The sequence below is a fragment of the Bos grunniens genome, chromosome 24 (assembly GCF_055505025.1).
Source record: "Bos grunniens cultivar Pamir isolate PY7600 chromosome 24, Bosgru_T2T1.0, whole genome shotgun sequence".
Lineage (NCBI taxonomy): Eukaryota > Metazoa > Chordata > Mammalia > Artiodactyla > Bovidae > Bos > Bos grunniens.
The window spans coordinates 40,099,573-40,115,758 of record NC_141188.1 but is presented as its reverse complement, the minus strand read 5'-3'; the positions used below and the strand labels follow the sequence as shown (position 1 = coordinate 40,115,758).

The 16,186-nt window shown below is 39.0% G+C and overlaps 1 long non-coding RNA gene across 4 annotated transcripts in view; it reads left to right on the top strand.

Moving 5' to 3' along the window:
- Positions 1 to 16,186, top strand: part of LOC147346107 (uncharacterized) — a 321,158-nt gene that overhangs the window by 241,821 nt on the left and 63,151 nt on the right. For 2 of the 4 annotated variants that reach the window (XR_015153454.1, XR_015153452.1), the window contains exon 3: positions 499 to 733. This is a non-coding gene — a long non-coding RNA (uncharacterized LOC147346107). Of the gene's footprint in view, positions 1 to 498; positions 1,598 to 16,186 lie in introns of those variants that run through there. The other 2 variants (XR_015153451.1, XR_015153453.1) reach the window with 1 other exon arrangement.

Here is a 16,186-nt window from a genome sequence, read left to right as displayed (position 1 = left end):
GGCTGTTATTCAACACGTACATCATACCTAGAGACAGAATTCAAAGTTGTAGCTGGTATACAGCTGTCCCCATCCCTCACAGCTTATGCATGAGGAATGCATTCCAAGGCCTTTGGTGGATGCCAGAAACTGCAGATATAACTGGGTCCTATATACACTATGATTTTTCCTCTACATACATACCTATGATAAAGTTATAAATTAGGCACAGTTACAGTATCTGAATTGTCAGCATCACTACCCTTGAACTTTGGGGCCATTGTTAAGTAAAATAAGGGTCATTTGAACCAAGCACCACCATACTGAGACAGTCTGTCTGATACCTACAGAGTGGCTACCAAATGACTAATGGGAAAGATGCTCTGGACAAATGAATGATTCATGCTCCTGGCCAGATGGAGCAGGGCAAGCAAAGATTTCATCAAGCCAGTCAGAGAGGCATGCATTTTAAGCCTGATGAATTGTTTAATTCTGACATTTTTCATTTAATATTTACAGACTGTGGTTGACCACGAATAACAAACCGCGGACAGCGAAAACACGGTTGCAGGGGAGGACTGCTTATTCCTAAACTGGTCACATGATCACATCCCTTCACTAATGTCTCCTGGGGTCATTACAACAGAAGTGAAATGATTTGGAGTGACAGTATGTTTTTTCCAAGTTCCATTTTGGAAATATATTTCTTCTTCAATCAAGAGAACTTGGCTGTAATGGATTTCATATCTAGGAGGTAGGAAGCTATTTACAACATAAGTTGCTGTTCATATATACATCTCTCTGTGGTTTCTAGGGGTTGAAGTTTTGCAATGGAAATTCTCAATGGTCTATTTGCATCAGAGTATACAGCTATGTATATTATAGTCTAAAGCCCTAAATTTAATGAATAAAAAATATTAGAAAGGCTTCACTATGAGGGCTTTGATGGTTTCACAGATCCTCATGCTTGAGGATATTTGGAGAAGTCAGAAGTAGGGTGGAAAATGCCAGTGTGGCCAGGCAGCAAAATGCTGGTGAGGAGCAGGAACTAGAGAGAACAGATGCCTGAAAATGGCAAAAATCTATCTGTATGCATGACTGATGAGATAGGCTTTCCCCAAACAGATTCCCGCCAAAACACTGCAAACAAAATTCATCAAACAGTCAATGTGTATAATGTTAAGGTAAGCACTCAGCTGAAGGGAGCAAGAAGATCTTGAAAAAACAAGTCAGGTATCTCAACATTTGTAATTGATCACTAAATGAACACCATGAATATCCAACTTTTTATCCATCTTTTTTGGGGAGGGATGTTAACTTTCACAATTGTTGTCATTTGGTTCTCAAAAGTGGGTTGTTGACTGTTGGATCAATCTCTTTGTTAGACTTTTCCTTTTAAATAGGGTTGTAGATTGGATATTTTGCTAAACACAAGAAAATAGGACCATGTTAACAAAATCTGTTTTCATAGAGGACTCAAAACACAGCAGTAGCATAAAAGAAGCATGAAATATCCTGGAGTTATCCCAAAGTGTACATTTTGTTTTGATATGCTTCTCTGTGTTATTGACACTTTCCCTGTATTTTATGGAATAAAACTGAGGAAAAATCTCTCAAACTTGAGCCACTGAGGAAAACACCTATTAATGTGAATATGTGGTGAATGAAAATTGTATAAGCTAAACTGTCTTGAAAAACTGGATTATATTTCAGTGACCGAAAAAGAATTCTCTTAACACGGTTTGCATCACTTACAATCACTTACTTCAAGGCATTAATTAGATGAGACTCTTTCTCTTTTACACAAATTGTAAGTTTGAGTTTATTATTCATCACAACAGAGTCTCTTGAGATAGAGAAAAGGAGAAGCCACCTTATTAATTTTTTAATGGAGGTTTATCATTCATTTCTCTTTTTAAAAATATTTTTAAAAATTTATTTATTTTGGCTGTGCTGGGTCTTCATTTGGAGAAGGCAATGGCACCCTGCTCCAGTACTTTTGCCTGGAGAATGGAGGAGCCTGCATGGGTGGAGGAGCCTGGTGGGCTGTGGTCCATGGGGTCGCTAAGAGTCCGACACGACTAAGCGACTTCACTTTCACTTTTCACTTGCATGCATTGGAGAAGGAAATGGCAACCCACTCCAGTGTTCTTGCCTGGAGAATCCCAGGGACGGGGGAGCCTGCTGGGCTGCCATCTCTGGGGTCGCAGAGTCGGACACGACTGAAGCGCTGTGCGTGCTTTTCTCTAGTTGCAGCGAGTAGGGGCTGCTCTCTGGCTGTGGTGTGTGGGCTTCTCACTGCGGTGGCTTCTCTTGTTTCAGAGGACAGGCTCTGGGTGCTTGGGTTTCAGTAGTTGTAGCCCGTGGGCTCAGTAGTTGTGGCTCCCAGGCTTTCGAGCACAGGCTCAATAGTTGTGGCTCATGGGCTGAGTTGCTCTGAGGCATGTGGGATTTTCTCAGATCAGGGATCAAACCCACGTCTCCTGCATTGGGAGGTGGATTCTTTGCCACGGAGCCACTAGGGTAGCCCTGTCATCACTTTCATGTTATACCTTTGCTTAATGAGCTTTGCTGGCATCCTTTGTCCTGTGTTCTTGTGATATTAAGGGTATCGAATGGAAGTAGAGTTCATGGGGAGGGGGAGGCTGCATTCTGTGTCACACACATCAAGTAACACAAGCTACTGTCATAATTAGTCAGGCCTTTTCTGCCTTGTCTTCTTGGGGACCCAGCTCAAGCCTTACTACATCTAGAGACCCTTAGTGGAATTTATAATTATTCTTCTGTTCTTACGGTGGTTACCCTCAAGCTTCTAAATTAAACATTTGGGAGGGAGAAATAATTCCAAATTTGAAAAGGTTAACAAAAGTAACACAGAAAACACCCACATATACTGTACAGGGTTTACCTGCTATCCATTTACCCATTTCCTTCATCATTTCTCATGTGTTCTGCTCTCTTTTTGTTTTATTTTTGGGGGGAGGGTTGTTGTTTTTTTCCCTTCTCTCTCTCTCTGTACTGATATCCATATATCTACCATATATATATATATACGCATACACACATATATATGTATATATATACATGCATGGTTATTTTCCTGAGAAATTTGAAAGTAAATTATGTACATTAAGATCTTTTACTCCTAAATGCTTCACTGATTGGCAATATTCACTTACATAACCCAGTCCAATTCTCAACTTCATAAATTCACATTGATAGGATATTTTTATCTAATCTTCTGTCCAGATTCCAGTCTTGTTATTCACTTAATAAAGTCTGTTAGAGCCTAATGGTTCCCTCTGAAACAGAACCCAGTGTGGAGTCAGGTACTGGTTTTTGCTATCATGATTTCTTAGCGTGCTTTATTCAGAGACACCTCCACAGCCTTTTTTTTTTCCTTTTGTAACATTGACATTTGGAAGAATACACTCCCAAATCTACCTTTTTATTAATAGAACATCCAGCAGTTTATTTTTATGATATTTCCTCATAACTAGGATGATATTATACATTCTTGGCCAGAAAAATGCAGAAGTGATGCTGCGTCCTTCTCAAGGTATCACTTCTGAAGGTGAGCAATGTTCGTTTCCGCCTCATGTGTGCTATAAATTGGTGAAGAACTGGCCTGATTTCTCCGCTGAATAATAACAGTTTGCTTTTCTCCTTTACAATTAGTAAGTGGTCTACGGAGAGACATTTTTCGATCACACAAATAACCTGCTCACCAGCACAATTTCCTCCTAGCTTTAACTACTATGGATGGTCCTGAGCTGACCCCAGTCTTTCCCATGATAGTTGCAAAGTGATCATTTTCCAACCCAGCAGGCCCTCCACAAGCTCTTAGCCTTCTACTATAAACAAGAGCTTTTCCTTATCTGTTCATTATTGATATTGACTTAGAAAATTTATAACTCACTGTATATCTTAATACTATCAAAGAAAAGGGGTTTGAATATGTAACTATCCTTAATTCTTTTTTCCATCCGCCACCAGCTGTTCCACATCTTTACCATTCATTTCAGTTCTCCATCCCTCCTCTCACCCAGGGTTATCTGGCTTCCCACTTACTCAAGGAAGTTGGGAACATCAGCCATGAATGACTCCACCTCCCTGCTCTCACTTTGCACAGAAAAATGTATTCATATATGAATCTATTCTCATCCACTTTGTGCAAGTCACAGTAGGCAAAGCAGCCTTCCTTATGATTAAATGCAAATGCTTTATCTCTGGTTAATTTTCCTCTTCTTTTCTCTTTTATCTTATTAAAAGTGTGTTCTATAGAATTAATCAAATTCTTGGGTTGACAAAATACTCTGTGACTTGGTCCCTGCCTGGTTTCATCTTTTCCTTTTTTCTGTATTATCTCTCTATGTCTTTTTCTTCTTCTCTTCCTTCCTTTCTTCCTTCCTTCCCTCCCTATTATCTATCTATTTTTTTTTAACTTTACAATATTGTATTGGTTTTGCCATATATCAACATGAATCCGCCACAGGTATACATGTGTTCCCCATCCTGAACCCTATGTGCTCCTGTGAATTGATGACCTCTTATTATAAGATGGTGAGGGACAGGGAGGTGTGATGTGCTGCAGTCCCTGGGGTTGCAGAGTGGGACATGACTGGGCAACTGAACAACAGCAGCAATGACAACATTATAAGATGACCAACCATATTGAATTAGGGCCCACACAGTGTCCTTGTGCATGCATGCTGTCATTTCAGTCGACTCAGGACTCTTGGAGATCCTATGGACCATAGCCCTCGAGGCTCCTTTATCCATGGAATTCTCTTGGCAGGAATACTGGAGTAGGCCATGCCCTCCTCCAGGGATCTCCCACCCCAGGGATCCAACCCGCATCTCTTTTGTCTCCTGCACTGGGAGGCAGATTCTTTACCACTAGTGCCTCCTGGGAAGCCCTCATTAAACCTTAATTCCCTCTTTAAACACCCTGTCTTCAAATCCTGTCACATCCCAAGGCATTAGGAGCTAAGACTTCAACATGTGAGCTTTGGGGTGCAGAATTCTCATTCTACTTAGTATCTCACATGAGCCTTTCAACTGGTCTCTCTGTTGACGGCCCACCAGAAGTCCACCAGAGCCCTCAATGTTATCGAAGTAAACAGACAAGGAACAATTTGTACATCTTAAGTACTCACCACTTTCTTCTCTGCCCACCTGATGAGCAGTATCACCGGGATCAGAATTGTCATCTTGGTAGAGCAAGAAAGTGCTATCAGAAGTGATGTCATCTGCACGCATTTTGTGTGCCAAATCCCTTTTCAGCTTTACAGTTGACTACTTTCTATTTTGATATGTTTTTGCTTTTGAGTCTTCTACTGATCACAGTAGAGGGACAACCTCAACCCAGCCTATAGATTACTTTTAATTTTTTTTTCTCATTCATGGATTAGTATGAGTGTATCTCACTGCACCAATATATGGTATATTCACATATCCTACACAGCTCAATGAAAGTCCATGGAGTACTTGCTATGTTCTTAACATCTGGCATTCAAAGATGAATAAGAGATGGTTCCTGTCCTCTAGAAATTAAGTCTACATGTAATGCATATACATGAGAAAATAAATCACAGTTTGCTATGATGAATGAAGACAATGAATTTTTCAGCAACTTTTCTGGTAAAGCAGATGGTTTAAAGAAAGACCTGGCATGTCTAATTATAAGATTTTTCCTTCCCCGTCTCCTTTTTAAACTGTCTTTGAAAAAAAAACAAAACTGTCTTTACTTAAAACCTCTCCCGTGTTACCAGTCATTTGTCATTTGTTTATTCTCCCGTAAAACTTTCGGAAAAGCACCAAAGGACTGTGTCTTTTTGCTAAAAATTCCTGTACAAAAGGAGCAAGCATTTCTTTCATTTAAAAAAAGATACTTCTTTCTTTAAAAAAAAAATTTATTTATTTCATCCATGATGGATCTTAGTTGCAGCATGTGGGATCTATTTCCTTGACCAGGTATCAAACCCGGGCCCCCTGCACTGGGAGCATAGAGTCTTAGCCACTGGACCACCACAGAAGTCCCTGCTCACATTTCAGTACTGATGCTTTTGTTAGATTATGTGTTTTCTGGGCTTACCAGATGGCACTAGTGGTAAAGAATCCATGTGCCGTTGCTTGAGACTGAGAAGCAGGTTCGATCCTTGGGTTGGGAAGATCCCCTGGAGGGGGAAATGGTAACCCGCTCCAGTATTCTTGCCTGGAGAATCCCACAGACAGAGAAGCCTGTCCATGGGATCACAAATAGTCAGAATGTGTTTTCTTGGTCTTGTCTTTGATATTTCATCTTTGACCTGTACCATTTTTTTCTTTATTTTTTCTTTAAAATAGTTCCAAAAATACATTTTAAAGTTAACAACTCTTCTTTTGGAGTACCATCTTTTATTTTTTAATTTATAATGCTTTCATTAACTTTCATGTGGTTTTTAATCGTTTAAGAATTTCTTCATCTTTACTATATTGATGCCATATTTTCTTTCTTCTGAGAAAGCAGGTCCACTTTTGAATAGTTTGATCACATTTTTTTCACACTTTTATTAGTTCTTATAAATAAATATTGACTGATATATTGGATCATTTTCTTATTCTCTTCTTAAAATAATTTTTAGGCTGCAGTTTAAATAAGAATACTTAGGAATTTCTATTTAAATGTTTGTGTATTAGCCACTCAATTGTGTCTGATTTTTTGTGACCCTATGAACTGTAGCCCACCAGGCTCCTCTGTCCATGGGATTCTCCAGGCAAGAATACTGAAGTGGGTTGCCATTCCCTTCTCCAGGGGTTTAATTTCTTTAAGTTGAGATTACTAATATTTATTCCCTCCAAGTTACAATGTACTGTACACATTCTGAGAATTTTATCTTTCAGATGCTCAATTTTTGGAATGGTAAACATAAAAATATACCCTTTTGTAGGGGACTTTTCCTTTGTTGACTAGTGTGGAAGTTCAATCACTGTTATTTATCAACATTGTTTTTTTATATTATTTAAAAATAAATTTAGTCTGTCTTCACTCAAAAATATGCTGTACGTTGCAGTTTACAGTATAGCTTCCTGTTTTATATTGTGTCTCTTGCAACACATTTGTGTATTTTCATGGCATGTTCCCCAATGTCCTCTCTTTCCTCCAATGACTTTTCTTATTACATTTGCCCTGTATGGTTCCTGTGGTTATGGAGCAGTTTCTTCTGGGACTAGAGATTCTCTTCTCTTATAAATTCTCTGAACTCTTTACCCACAATATTGCTTTCTTTTCCTCTATAAATTTCAAGCAAAACTGACTCTTGTAAAGTTACTTTTACCCACACGCTTTTCTTGTATAAGAACAATATTCTCCCCAGTGATTTCTGGATCAGATTTAGCTTTGAGGGCTTCATTTTTTTTCTTTTCCCTCCTTCTCTCATCTTGTCAACTGTTGGATAAGAGACATCATATTTGTCTTTCCTGAAGATTTTGCCTGCTGTCATTTTCTTATAGAATTCAGGAGATTTATCTTCATTTAATTGGTCAGATGCAGTCTACAGAAGAAATAAAAATCTAGAATTTGGCAAGAGGCAGAATGAAACTTGAGACCCATTTCCCCTGCTACATGGTGCTCAGTTGCTCAGTCAGGTTCAACTCTTTGTGACCCCATGGACTGTAACCCGTCAGGCGCCTCTGCCCATGGAATTTCCCAGGCAAGAATACTGGAGTAGGGTTCCATTTCCTACTCCAGGGCACCTTCTCAACCCAGGGATCAAACCCGTGTCTCTTGCACTGGCAGGCAGATTCTTTACAACTAGTGCTAGCTGCATAAACTTAAGAAAATTATATAAAATAAATTTATATTAAAACAACAACAAAGAAAATTATAAAACCCCCTAAGCCACAGATGCCTCATCTAGATAATGAGTTCATGATGGTACTGAACTTAAAAGTTCACTCCTTTTAAGAATTTTTAAAATGGTAAGTAATAGAGGACTTAGCATAATTCTTGGCAAATAATAAGCATTAAATACAGAGTAATAGTATTTTAATTTCCTATTCATTATCTTCCTTTTTTTTTTAATCTGCACTTTCAAGATGTCTTTGCTGTACCCAGTAATGCTGTAATTTGCATTCTTACATATTTGTGATTTTTAAAATGGCAGTTACTTTTTAAAGTAGAGTGTCCATTTTCTCTACACTAGCATGCTTTTCATGTCTGGATCTTAACCAGAAGTGATTTCTCGAGCCATGTCTATAGTAGGTTTTTGATTGCTTGGTGAATTGCCATCTTTCTTTCATCCTAACTGAAGATGATTAGTATGTGGCAAAAAGCCAACACATCTAGGGCTCTGGTTCTATTTAAACTTCTAGTAATCTGTCCAAACATCAAATCCATGTGCTAAATTTACTGGAACTGATAATTTGTCATGATGGAATTTATAGGAGGACACAGTGTTGCCTAAGGGCATCTCTGGTGGCTCAGGTGGTAAAGAATGTGCCTGCAAATGCTGGAGACCCGGGTTCAATCCCTGGGTCAGAAAGATCCCCTGGAGTAGGGAATGGCAACCCACTCCAGTATTCTTGCCTGGAAAATCCCATGGAGAGAGGAGCCTGGTGGGCCACAGTCTACGGGACCACAAAGAGTCGGACATTACTGAGCAACTAGCACTTTCTGTTTTGATAGTATTGCCTACAGCCACTATTTCAATTTGCAAGCAACTAGACAGAGTCTTTAGTATTGGTCTATACTTGAAGTCAACACTGACATCTTCTAGTGGTCCTTTTTTATTTTTGGCAGAGAGCTTAATGTTCACTTAGTAAATTATTATTTTAGGAATATATAATGTTGCTTCCAGAAATTACAGAATTCACAAAAGAAGTACCATAGAGGCTTCTCAAAGTATGCTCAGGGAAAAATATTGAATTATACCATCTCCCTCCCTTTAGCCTATTTTTAGGCTACTTACATCAGGAATATGAAACAGTTCAGATTTTTTCAAAAACATCAAAATATCCCCTGAAATTGCCTGCAGACCTTAAATGCAATATATCCACAAAGTTGTCAAGTCCAATAACTATTCTCAAACTTGAATGGAACTTTCAAAGAGTCGTTGTTAATTCAGTTTTAAAGACCATAGTCAGTAGCAATGAGATGCCATTTTTTGTTGTTATTTGAAGCTTTGTGTTGCGATAGTCAGTCTTCAAATTGCCATGTGTATATAATGAACCATTGGTCCCCTAAACAACTGTTTTGCATCCTCTGCAATTGTTTTTGAAAGGTTGTTTTTTGCCTTCAAATTTTAAAATATGTATTTTTTTAGATTAAAAATTCATCAGGAAATAGTTGCAAGTCATTACAGTATACAGTATAACCAACCAATATATTTGGAGAAGGAAATGGCAACCCACTCCAGTGTTCTTGCCTGGAGAATCCCAGGGACGGGGGAGCCTGGTGGGCTGCCGTCTATGGGATCACGCAGAGTCGGACACGACTGAAGTGACTTAGCAGCAGCAGCAGCAACCGATATATATATGTATATATATATTTAATTTATTTATTTGTTTTAATTGGAGGCTAATTACTTTACAATATTTTGGTGGTTTTTGGCATACATTGACATGAATCAGCCACAGGTGTACATGTGTCCCTTCAGATTATCCACCTTATTCTAGAAAGAAAAATGACTAGAGAAAAATGAATGGTGTTAAAAAAATAACACAGACAATATTATTGGAAGACATTAACGATCACTAGATTTCATTGAAAAGGACTTGTGGATACTTGTGTATATATTTGATCTTACTTTCTTCAATCCCAAGTTATTAACAATTTTTGATAGTTTTATACTGATATTTTAATATTACCAGAAGCAAAATTAAAATCTACTTCTTTTACAGTAAATATTTTTGTTTTTATTTTGAAGTATTTTTAAGGAGTTTGAGAAGAAATAGATAAATCATTTGAGAACAAGACCTATGTTATCTTCACCCTTGAGATTTTTTTTCAGTAAATGTAAACTGGCACTAATATTTCAAAAATGAATAAATCATAAGAGTGAACATTAGGCCAAATTAATTTATAAAAGCAAATAGTTAAATTATACTGTAGTGGATAAGACAAAAATATTCCAGCTATCATAAGACTAATTTTCATGAAAGCCATTCTGAAAATTCTAAGTTAATATTATTTTCATAACTCTAAGAAAGGATTTTTTGAAGGGTTTCTTTGTCTATCAAGGAACCATGATAATTTTATACTGTGATTGGTTTAAAACATTTAAATTTTAGGAATCAGTTTCAGAGAAAAAGTACCCAAGAACAAGTAAGATTTTAGCTTAATAAATAAAGGGAAAGAATTTACTTTCAAATACACTGGTTTAATTCTACAGACATGCTCAAAGGAAAAAAAAAGGCAGAGGGTGGGAAAATATATAATGAAAATACAAATTAAAATATAACAACTATGGACTCAGAACAAGGTTCAGTATGGTATTATGCTTTTAAAGAAAAAAAATTTTTTGATTACTTTTATTTTGGTTGTACTGGATCTTCATTGCTGCATGGGCCTTTTCTAGTTGCAGAGAGCAGGGGCTACTCTTCGTTGCAGTGTGTGGGCTTCTCATTGCAGTGGCTTCTCTTATTGCAGAGCACGGGCTCTAGAGTATAGGCTCAATAGTTGTGGTGCATGGGCTTAATTGCTGTGTGGCATGTGGAATCTTCCTGGACCAGGGATTGAACCTGTGTCCCCACATTGGCAGGCAGATCCCTATCCACTGAACCACCAGGGAAGTCTGAAAACACGTTTTTAAATGACTGTAACCTTAGAAAGAAAGCCTTTCTAAATGGCTCTGTGTATGGTGCCATATCCCCATTTATACAGAATCAAATAAAGTCATGTGAAGATGTTAACAGAGCAAATCAGGGCAGAGGCTGGTGGAGGCCAAAAGATCCATATCTTCTGAGCAATAGAATAGTTTTTCTTCTTAAGAGAGTGGAGGTAAAAATAGATGACCTCACTATCCTGAGAATTAATTGAATCAGACCAATCCCTTCCTACTTTCAACCTTTCTCCTCTAAGAGACATTCTAATTGTATCTCAAAATAGTTTCTCTCTGTGTCATCTCTGTCCTTTCAATGCCATTTCCTTCACAAACCGATGCTCTCTCTCTCTCCCTGGTATACATGCCAACTAGAGAATCTCCAGGCCAGACATTTGCAGTTGATAACAGAGAGGCTATTTGCAAATGGAGTTGATATCATCATTCATTCTTTGTTCAATTAATATTTCCTTAGCGTGTACTATGTACCTGGGGCTATTTGGCAGATACACACGTGAATGTGACAGTTTCTTCTTTCACATATAAAGTGCAGTATAAACAGGTACAGAAACATAGAGGGGGAAGGAGAGACTGGATGAAGGAAAGGCAGCAGATACATACTCCACTGACCCAGAAACATCTACATGGAGATGTTCTGAGGGTCTAGGAACACGGCACGTGGTTCTGTATGGGGAGAGGGCAATTTTTGAACTAAGAGCTATTTGCCATTTCTTTGGGCTAGGCTATGTGTTTTGCAGTTGGTGTAAGAAAGGCACAGGTCCCCCTGGCCCAGGTAGGTACCAGAATAACAACATGGCACATGGCAAAAGCAGCAAGGAATTGATTCAGGATGCTCAAGTGGAGAAACAGAGTGATTGATACTTCTGCTTCTGCACTAAAAAGGAGACATAGACCTATCTTGTGGGTAAAAGATCGTGAGCTAATTTCCTGGTTTATATTTGTAGAACTGCCATTTGTATGTTCAGACATTGGAGGCAATATGTACTTGCATCTCAGTTTAAGTGACCAACAAATAAGTGGTAAACCTGCTTCAAACTTGACGGTGTCCCCCATGCAGGCATACTCAGTCATGTCTGACTATTTGCAACCCTTTGGACCACAAGGCTCCTCTGTCCATGGGGTTCTCCAGGCAAGAATACTGGAGTGGGTTGACATTTCCTCCTCTTGGGATCTTCCCAGCCCAGGGATTGAACCTGTGTCTGCTGCAGGTTCTTTGCAGGTGAGTTCTTTACCATCTGAGCCACCGGGGGCTCTGAGGACTACACCTGGTCCTCCAGCTGTAATGAAACTTCCTGGGGCTTTGGTGACCAGTGTGGGTCAGGTGATAAAAAGTTTTTCAACCTGCAAGAGGAAGAGGTTGGATGGTCTCAGAGAGAGAAGGATGTAAGTGTTCTTAGAAGAGGCCACTGAATTCCTGCAGGAGTGGCCAGCTTTGAGGAAGAGCTATTGGTGACTGAATTGAAAAAGCTGTAGTTGGAAGTCTGCGGGGACTAGAAAACAAGTGTTTGAAATGGTGGACTTCAGAATTTTAGTTCAAAACCAAATTTCCAGAGAAAAACAGGAATTATTTCACTTGTGGTTTCCCAGGGACTGTTATAGGGATCATCCAGTAAGATGTAGGGCAGTTTGGCTCATTGAATCAGTAATACCTGAATCTAGTTCTGTTCAGTTCAGTCGCTCAGTTGTGTCTGACTCTTTGTGACCCTCTGCACTGCAGTACACTAGGCTTCCCTGTCCATCACATACTCCCAGAGCTTACTCAAACTCATGACCATTGAGTCAGTGATGCCATCCAACCATCTCATCCTCTGCTGTTCCCTTCTCCTCCTGCCCTCAATCATTCACAGCATCAGGGTCTTTTCAAATGAGTCAGTTCTTTGCTTCAGGTGGCCAAAGTATTGGAGTTTCAGCTTCAGCATCAGTCCTTCCAATGAACATTTAGGGCTGATTTCCTTTAGGATGGACTGGTTGGATCTCCTTGCTGTCCAAGGGATTCTCAAGAGTCTTCTCCAACACCACGGTTCAAAAACATCAATTCTTTGGCACTCAGCTTTCTTTATAGTCCAACTCTCACATCCATACATGACTACTGGAAAAACCAAAGCCTTGACTAGACAGGCCTTTGTTGGCAAAGTAGTGTCTCTGCTTTTTAATATGCTATCTAGGTTGGTCATAACTTCTCTTCCAAGGAGCAAGCGTCTTTAATTTCATGGCTGCAGTCACCATCTGCAGTGATTTTGGAGCCCCCCCACCCAAAATAAAGTCAGCCACCGTTTCCATTGTTTCCCCATCTATTTGCCATGAAGTGATGGGACCGGATGCCATGATCTTAGTTTTCTGAATGTTGAGTTTTAAGCCAACTTTTTCACTCTCCTCTTTCACTTTCATCAAGAGGCTCTTTAGTTCTTCTCCACTTTCTGCCATAAGGGTGGTATCATCTGCATATCTGAGGTTATTGATATTTTTCCTGGCAATCTTGTGCTTCTTCCAGCCCAGAGTTTCTCATGATGTACTGTGCATATACATTAAATAAGCAGGGTGACAATGTACAGCCTTGATGTACTCCTTTCCCGATTTGGAACCAGTCTGTTGTTCCATGTCTAGTTCTAACTGAATCTAGTTAGTGTTGAGTAATTGATCATCAAGGGCTTCCTAGGTGACTCAGTGGTATAGAATCCGCCTGCCAGTGCAGGAGACCCAGGAGAACCTGGTTCAATCCCTGAGTTGGAACGATCCCCTGGTGAAGAAAATGGCAACCCACTCTAGTATTCTTGCCTGGGAAATCCCATGGACAGAGGAGCCTGGTGGGCTACAGTCCATGGTGTTGCAAAGAGTCGGACACGACTGAGCACGGAAGCCCAGGTGATAATCAAGAATTATTGAATAAATCTGAGTTCCACCATGAACTCCAGGGTGTCAAGCTTCTTTCTTGGGCAAGTGGAACTACAGGAGTGAAGAAAAGAGTTGCAACCTTGGGGCAAACCAGAACTCAGAGAACAAGACTCAGAGTCAGGTCTTCCTTGAACCCTGGTGGTCCAGTGGTTAGGACTCATCTGTGGGGGCATGGGTTTGCTCCATGGTCTCAGAACTAAGATCCTGGGAGCTGCATGGCCTGGCCAACAAAAACTCCAAAAGACTCAAAATTTCAGAAGGAACATGAAGGTTTGGAAATGAGGAAAGTGGCCTTGACTTTCTGATGTCAGACATGGGTCAGCCTTGAAGCCAGTAAGAGGTGAGTGAAAACAGCCTTCATCTGGCAAGCATAGCTTGAAAATTTTCACCTGGCACCTGCATTATCTTTTCTATGTGTATTCTTTCATTTCTCATATATTTAGGCAAAGAGTTTCTTTGCTCATCCAATGATCAGTTAAATATTATATATATAATTTTTTTCAGTTAAATATATATATTTCCTTTTTTTTTTTTTCCATTTAACTCTTCATGTTAGAGCCTAAAGGGAGGTCTGGATTTGATGATTATTCTCCCCGAGGGCCAATTTTCCCCAAAACTCTTTTTAAATAGTGTAATCCCAACCTTTTATGATGGTCCTTTTTTTTTTTACATCCTATTATTGTCTGTAACATCCACTACTAGGCTATGCTTCAGGATATTTATCCTGTCTCACTCTTGTGCAATGTTTTGCACGTATTCCACACTATTTTATTTACAGTAGTTTTATATGTTTTATGTTCCATGTGTAGCTTACTATCCTAACATTTCTGTTTGAGACTTTTAAAGACTATTATTATACTTATTCTTCCCAATAAACTTTTGAGTCATTTTTGTCAAGTTCACAGAAAAAAAGCACACTAGAATTAAATCATTATATTAATATGGGAAATGTTGACTTTTCAATACTATTTAACACTTCTGGGTTAAAAAAAAAAAGTGTATCTTAATATATCTGATCTCTATTTGCATCTTTTTTTTTTTTTTTGAGTTATTTTCTTTTTAGTTCTTTTTTTTTTAATTTTATTTTATTTTTAAACTTTACATAATTGTATTAGTTTCCAAATAAGTTCTGTAGCTTTTTTCCTTAGGAATTGCAAATGTGCTAGTTCTAGATATTTCATGTGTTTGTTTTGCTTTTGTGAATGAAAAATATTCCTTTTGTTTTATCTTCTAAATTTTGGCTCTTGATATAGGAGATGCATAGTGACTACTTCATTATATATGACAACTTACTAGTTAGTTTTTAAAGTTTTAAAATAGTAAATTACATTGCATTGAACTTTGGGCTGCATGTATCTTTTCAAATTAGTGTTTTCATTTTCTTTGAGTATATACCCAGGAATGGAATGATGAGCCATATGGTAGCTCAAGTTTAGAAAACTCCATACTGATTTCCATGTTGCCTGCACCAGTTCACATTTCCACCACCAACTATTCTCATCTCCATGTTCTTACAAACATTTGTAGATTCTAATGGGAACCATTCTTACAGGGGTGAGGTGTTAGCTAACTGTGGTTTTGATTTGCATTTCTCAATTCTTAAAGAGGTGGGAATACCAGACCACCTGACCTTCCTCCTGAGAAATCTGTATGCAAGCCAAGAAGCAACAGTTAGAACTGGACATGGAAGAACAGATTGGTTCCGAATCAGGAAAGGAGTACGTCAAGGCTGTATATTGTCACCCTGCTTATTTAACTTATATACAGAGTACATCATGAGGAACGCTGGGCTGGATGAAGCACAAGATTGCCAGGAGAAATATCAATAATCTCAGATATGCAGATGATACCACCCTTATGGCAGAAAGTGGAGAAGAGCTAAAGAGCCTCTTGATGAAAGTGAAAGAGGAGAGTGAAAAAGTTGGCTTAAAACTCAACATTCAGAAAACTAAGATCATGGCATCCGGTCCCATCACTTCATGGCAAATAGATGGGGAAACAATGGAAACGGTGGCTGACTTTATTTTGGGTGGGGGGGCTCCAAAATCACTGCAGATGGTGACTGCAGCCATGAAATTAAAAGACACTTGCTCCTTGGAAGAGAAGTTATGACCAACCCAGAGAGCATATTAAAAAGTAGAGACACTACTTTGCCAACAAAGGCCTGTCTAGTCAAGGCTTTGGTTTTTCCAGTAATCATGTGTGGATGTGAGAGTTGGACTATAAAGAAAGCTGACTGCCCAAGAATTGATGCTTTTGCACTGTGGTGTTGGAGAAGACTCTTGAGAATCCCTTGGACAGCAAGGAGATCCAACCAGTCCATCCTAAAGGAAATCAGCCCTAAATGTTCATTGGAAGGACTGATGCTGAAGCTGAAACTCCAATACTTTGGCCACCTGAAGCAAAGAACTGACTCATTTGAAAAGACCCTGATGCTGGGAATTATTGAAGACAGGAGGAGAAGGGAATGACAGAGGATGAGATGGTTGGAT